A 7,593-nucleotide genomic window follows, 5' to 3' on the forward strand; every position below is an offset into this window, starting at 1 on the left:
AGTTTTTTTCCTGATTATAAGATTTTTTTTTCTTCATTGGCCTATTTTTATCCTGTACCTAGAAAAAGTGTGAAATGCACACTTTTAAAATTTGACATTTAATACCTGCTCACTCCCCCTTCCCAATCTTCCCTTACCCCCTGTGCTGGTTGTGGTGTCTTTTCAACTAGATAGGCTGAAGGCACACGGTTCCCTCCGAAAAAAACCACTATTGATAGCACTGCAAAAACAAGCCAGCAAGACAGTGTAGAGAGGTTGGCTTGCTTCCCTCTCTCCTAACTGCATGTTCAAAAATAAGCCTTCGTTGATCTTAAAAATCTCTCAGATCAGTCATATGTTGGGTTATTTTTTTATATAAATATATACACACAATGTTTCTAATTTAAAGCAACATCTCTTAATGGATTCAAAACTATTAAATGCTGTTGTCTAAAACAGACTAGAAAATTTATAACTGTAAAGATGAAACAAATGCACATAATGATATTTAAAATGCAAAATTAAGAAAACCCATTGGTGTTGTGTTTTTCTTGTATACCAATTATTAAGCCGCTACTGTTGGCATTGTTTGGTTTTCTTTTTTAATGCTAAAGGAGTAAAAGTATTTCCTATATTTATGAATTTACTACTAAAATCTTGGCAAAAAAAAAAAAAAAAAGAATTGTCTGTCTAAAATGTGTGGGTGAAAACTGTTAATCAAGTGTGTTTCTACTTTTTCCCCTGCTGAGTTGGATACCATCTGTCTACCATAGGTTCCTTAAGGGAATTTCACTATTATGTGAAGTCAATAAAATGAAAATGGAGTAGCTGTATATATACAACACCGTGTACAGAGGGGAGATATTTGAATAGTATTATAGATGAAACAATTTTTGTCTTCCTTTATCTTTTAGTCCCTAATACCTAGTCTACTTTTTAAAATTTCAAACTTCACTGATCTTTGAATTGATGATTCCAATTTTCACATTGTTACTGGAAAACCATATTTAATAAAGGTTTTAGTTACTCTCATGCATAGTATGAAAATTCTCGTTTGCTGAGATTTTGTTTGAAGAAAATGTACCGGCATGTCTTTGAGAATAAATTTTGTCTCCTATCATACAATCCAAACTAATCTCCATTTACAGATTCTAATGTGAATTTAAACCTTATAATTAAATTATATTTAATATTTAGTTTTCAAATGGTAGTTTCTAATGCATCGAATATATACCTCAATTATTTTCAATATTTCTTTTAATTTCAAATTATAGTTTCTTATAAGTCATGGATCTTAATATGTGTCAGTATTTCTAGATAATGTTGCAGGACTTTTGAAAAACTTTTTGAGAGTATTTATAAACTTATAATTAGTTGCAAAGAGATTTTTTCCTTTTTTTTTTTTACATACCTCTTTTCCAGTTTGAATCAACTGTTCTACTAACCTATAACTTATTTTTTAATTTATAGTTTATTCAGACTTTGTGCAATTCCATTATTTGTCTTTGTTAGTGGCAGACATTAACATAAAACTTTAACTTTTTTGTAAACTAGAGCCATACAATCTATCCATTTATCATTATATAAAGGGAATTAATCTTTCTCTGCAGGTGATAAAATGGTGACTGCTAATCTACACTACCATATCAAGATAGGGACTGCTTCACTCACCTCTGGAAGTATAGAGCAAGGGTGGCCAAACCACAGCCCTGGCTAGGGCTTTATGTTGCTGTTCAGCCCAAGACGTAGTTCCTGAAGCAAGCATGAAGAAAAAGTCACTGAGAATTGTATTATTATGACTAAGCCATGTCTTTGGGAATATCTGGCACAATGCCTTAAGAACAGTAGGCATTCCATAAGTGTTTGTAAAATGAATGACCTAAAATTACATTAAAACATATCAGTTGTAAAACTGGCCGTTTTGTTCTATGTAGTAATTTATATTTTGGTGTAAAGATAATCAGTGTCCCCCCTGAATTCTAGCTCTACCCTTGATCAGCTTGGCCACCTTTATACTTTGGCATAGTAAAGAAAGGTTGCATATCAGTTTACATGGATGTTTAGTTGCACGTCTCTATTCCATTCCCTCCCTGACAAAACAAAGATTTTGAAAGTGGTCTTTGAGATAGTGCTGGACTCTGACTCTACCTGAAAAGGGGAAAGTTACCTAAACAAATTGAGATCCTCAAGAGAAGGCTCTTTCCTAAGAACATAGGAATTGTTTAATTAAACTTGTTCATTCTGGCTATAAAGTAATTAAGATTTAAGTTATCCGGAGATAATAAAGACCAAAATTAACAGCTTAAACCGTATGCTTTTCCAAAGGATGGTAGACCCAGACTTTAACTTACCCAGCTGCCTTATGAACCTCATTCCTTGGGTGCTCTAGTCTACATAGTCCAAGACTACTCACCACTATGTAGCCTTTTTAAATAAAAGTTTTAAGAGATAAAAGAGGCGTGCCACAGGCCTTTTAAGGTCCAATACAACAATTTGCACACATTGCTTCCTCATATCAAAGGCCAACAAACATGTATCCATAGGACCATTCCTATCTTGCAAAGAAGCTCAGCAGTGTAGTTCTTACAGAGCCAGGTACCCTGCTAAGACCTGGGTTTTATCACTGTGAGAGGAGGGAATACACATCTTAAAAAAATTTTTTCTTTGTTCAGGTTTTATTAGGCACAAGGAATGATTGCTTTTAAAAAAAATTTTTTTTTTTTTTAATTCTGCCTTCTTATACAGACTGAAATTTGTCTATTACGCCAGGTAGTTGAACCCTATATTTAAATGCTCCCCATCAGAGTCTTTTAAAATCCTTTTAAGAACACTCAACCAATTAAGAACTGAAGGGAATTCCTCAACCTAATAAAGGGAATCTACCAAAAACTCAGCTGATACACATAATGGTGAAAGACTGAAACTTTCCCTGTAAGATCAGGGACAAGACCAGGATGTCCCCTCTTGCCACTTTTACTCCACGTTGTACTGGAGATTCTAGCCAGGGCAATTAGATGAGTGAAAGATCCTGACTGGGAAGGAAGAAGTGAAACTATTTGCACATGTTATGCATAGGAATCCTTAAGTCTCCCCTCCCAAAACACCCTCTTGGAGCTAATGACTTTAGCAAGGTGGCAGGATACAAGATCAATATGCAAAAATCAGTTTTATTTCTCTGCAGTAACAATGAACAAAAACAGCTAAATTAGGAAAACAATTCGGTTTACAATAGCATTAAAAATAATAAAATTCTTAGGAATAAGTTTAACAAGTGCAAAACTAGAAACTACAAAACATGGTTGAAAGGATACCTAAATAAAGACATCCTGTGTTCATGGATTGAAAGACAATATTGTGAAGATGGCAATACCCCTCAAGCCCCAAATTCATCTACAAATAGAATCCCTATAAAATCCCAGCTGCCTTTTTTGCAGGAATTGACAAGCTGATCTTAAAATTCATATGGAAATGTAAGGAACCCAAAATAGCCAAAAAAAAATCTTGAAAAAAGTTACAAAGCTACAGTAGTACTACAATGCAGTGCTGGCAAAAGGATAAAAATATATTCGTGATGGTATAGGGTTGAGTTTCCAAAAAAAATCTTACATCTATGGCCAATCAGTTTCTGAAAAGGGTGCCAAGACAATTCCATGTGGTAAAGCTTTCAACGAATGGTGCTGACAGCTGGGTATCTATACACAAAAGCACAGGCTGGTTCACTACCTCCTAATTGAAACCTGTGAGAGCCAGAACTCTAAGGGACTGCCTTGTTTGTCCGTGTTCCAAGTTTTCCACCTTGGATGGTGCAGTCACTACTTTTCTATCACTGTTCCTTCTCTGGTAGGTTTCCACCTTATACAGATTACAGCTTTCACTGTATAAAAGTTAACTCAAAATGGATCAAAGATCTAAATATAAGACCTCAAACTATAAAACTCTAAAAAACTGACATCTTGATACAGGGCTAGTTTCCAGGATATAGGAGCCCTAGTGTCTCAATGGTTAAGAGCTACGGCTGCAAACCTGAAGGTTGGCAGTTCGGATCCACCAGCTGCTCCTTGGAAACCCTATGGAGCAGTCCTACCCCACCCTCCATAGGGTCACTATGAGTCAATTGACTCTGTGGCAATGGTTTTTTTTTTTTTTTTTTAATTCAGGATTTATAAAGAACTTATAAAAAGTCAACCCAATTTTTTAAAAAAGCAAAGGGTCTGAACAGATCAACATCATTAGTCTATTAGCCAGGGAGATTCAACACTGAGATCCACTTCACACCTGCTAGGATGGCTATAATCAAAGAGGACAAGTGTTGGTGAGAATGTGGAGAAACTGGAACACACACTGCTGGTGAGAAGGTAAAATGGTGCATCTGCTGTAGAAAACGCAGTTCCTCAAAAGTTTGAACATAGTTATCATATAACCCAACAATTTCACACCTGGGTATAGACCCCAAAGAAATGAAAACACATCCACAGAAAAACATGTACAGAAAAGTTTACAGCAGCATTATTCATAATAGCCAAAAAGTGGAAATAACCCACATATCCATCAACTGATGAATGGATAAATTAGATGCAGTCAGAAATAATGAAATATTATTTGGCAATAAAAAGGAATGATGTACTGCCACATGCTATAAAAACATGATGCTAAGTGAAAGAAGCCAGACACAAGGACCATACTGTATTATTTCAGTTATGAGAGATGTCTAGAATATGGCAGTAAGTAGAATAGTTGTTGGGAGGAACGGGTAACAGAGAGTGACTACTAATGAGTTTCTTTTGGGGAAGATGAAAATGTTCTGAATTAGATATTTTTATGGCTGCACAACCTTGTGAGTACACTAAAAGTCACTTTAGAATGGTGAATTTTAGGGTATGGAAATTGTATCTCTATTAAATATGGTTTTAACGGTTTTCTTAAAAGTCTTCAAACTTGTTTGGTTAAAGTTCTCTAAAAACTATTATGAAATGATTATGCATTTAATACAAATTAAGAACAGTTTTACACATCCTTATTTGGAGACATGTGCTTCACTTTTAAGCAAAACAAAACGGGCTGTATTCTTCATTTGTCTCAAAGTATGTTTTCCCACAAGAATAAAATCATGTTAAAAATAGTGGTTTTGATCCTGGAATAGTCACTACATAACCTGATTGCTAAACATTATAGACTTACTACATATACTAATGGAACTGCTGGTCTTCCGTTTTTTCGGGAATACTCTACATTAGATTTAAACAAATATAATTACAAGCCAAAATGATAGCTGGAAACTTGTGGATGTGAGTTTCAAAGGCACTTCTGGAATCTTCAGAGACTTTAAGGAGTTTTAACATTCTGTAAATTGAGTACATTTTCCTCCTAATTTAAAACTAATTAACTTTAATAAACAGTAACTAAATTGTTATGGTTTGGCAGCTCACTACTGGAGAGGCAAGTTGAGTGGTATTTTCAAAAATGGAATAAATGGGGTTAATAAGTAGTCCAAGGGTAGAGAACAGGTAAGATTAAAAAATTGCAGTCATACTTTATACATACATCAGTTTTGAAATGAAGTGAATCATCCAGTTAGCTACTAACAAAATATTAGCAGTTGCGATTATACCTATGCTCATCATCATCATATACTGAAAGCTAGATATCTGAGATTGGAAAGTAACTTTTTAAATAATTTAATCAGATATTTCCAAAAAGTATGATCAAATTAAATCTGGATTAACCATCAGAACACCAACAGTCATTTTACTTTCAGTGGAGGAGCTATCTTGAATCAGGTTAGACCAAGTGAATTTAGTCTACAAACCAAGGGCTCTTAACTCTGGGTCCATAAGCCCTATGAAACTGCCAACTTTTTTATTTTTCATAGCTTTCATCAGCATCTCCAAGGGAGTTATTATAATGCTTAAAAACCACTGCTGTAAACTACACACTGGAATTGGGGAGAAATGGGTTATCGTATTAAGCACTTGAAAAGCATCTAATCTCTTACAGGCATTGTGTTACATTCTCATAGATCCTCCCAGTCACATTGTGAAACAGGTGATTTCACCTTACAGAGGAGCAGACAGGTTCTAAGACAAGTGACATGGATCCATCCACAGCTACCAATGGAGAACAAGCCACTGGTTTGGTTTTAAATTTATACAAAATCTATATATTCATTGAAAAAAATTCAAATATGTTACAGAAGTAATTGAATCAATCAGTTACCTGTAATTTCCTATCCCAGAGATAATCACTTTTAAGAGTTTAATGCATCATTTGTATTATTTTCTTCTATACATATTTTTGTCATTGTACAAATATGCCACAATCAATTAATTACCCAGAAAGCTCTGAGTTAAAGAAATGTTTCAGAAAACATGATGACAATTCTCGAAGGGGGCTAGAAATAAATTGGGAGTCCCTGGGTGGTACAAACAGTTAAGTGCTCGACTACTAACCAAAACAGTGGCAGTTCAAACCCAACCAGAAGCGCCTCAGAAGAAAGGCTTTGTGGTCTGTTTCTGACAACTCGCACACATGGGGTCGACATGAGTCAGAATCCACTTGGTGGCAACTGGTAGAAATATTAGCTCACTTAGGAACTATAGCTGTATGTAAGAGCCTGGAGTACGAATGATTGGCTGAAAAATCTTTTCAAGCCACTGATTTGATAAAATCTATCAATTAAGGGAGGGGTGGTGATTTGGGGAAAATCTGAAGATTATATATGGCCCTGAATACTATGTACATTTGAACTGTTTTTTATATAACCAAAAAACCAAACCCACTGTCATCAAGTCAATTCCGACTCAAGAGTAGAACTGCCCCATAAAGTTTCCAAGGAGCAGCTGGATTTGACTGCTGACCTTTTGGTTAGCAGCCCATAGCTCTTTAACCATTGCACCACCAGGGTTGCCATTCTTTCTATACTCAAAAAAAACCAAACACATTGCCGTCGAGTCAATTCTGACTCACAGCCAACCTACAGGAGAGAACTGCCCCCTAGGGTTTCCAAGAAGCACCTGGTAGGTTCAAACTGCTGACCTTTGTTTAGAAGCCATAGCTCTTAACCACTATGCAACCAGGGTTTCCTTTCTGTACCAAACCAACCCAAACCGGGTGTCATCGAGTCGATTCCGACTCATAGCGACCCTATAGGACAGAGTAGAACTGCCCCCATAGAGTTTCCTAGGAGCACCTGGTGGATTCCAACTGCCAACTCTTTGGTTAGCAGCTGCAGCACTTAACCACTACGCCACCAGGGTTTCCCTTCTTTCTATATAGAAAAAAAAATAAAGAAAAAAAAACTTTTTTTTTTTTTTTTATAGGCCCTGCTAAATACTGCTAACTCAGGCTCCATTACCTGTGACAAAATAAAAACCAAGGTTTCTTCGTAATCAAATAGGATTGTAGTGTTTGGAGCGCAGGCTTCAAATTGACCAGCTGCTCCTTGGAAACCCTATGGGGCAGTTCTACTTTGTTCTATAATGTCGCCATGAGTCTGAATCGACTCTATGGCAACAAGTTTTGTTATCCACCACCACCGCTGAACATTCAAAACTACTCAATATATGCCAGCCTCTCTGCTACATTCTGGGATACAAAGATGTCCTATAACTGCAATCT

Source organism: Elephas maximus, chromosome 7, assembly GCF_024166365.1.
Source record: "Elephas maximus indicus isolate mEleMax1 chromosome 7, mEleMax1 primary haplotype, whole genome shotgun sequence".
NCBI lineage: Eukaryota > Metazoa > Chordata > Mammalia > Proboscidea > Elephantidae > Elephas > Elephas maximus.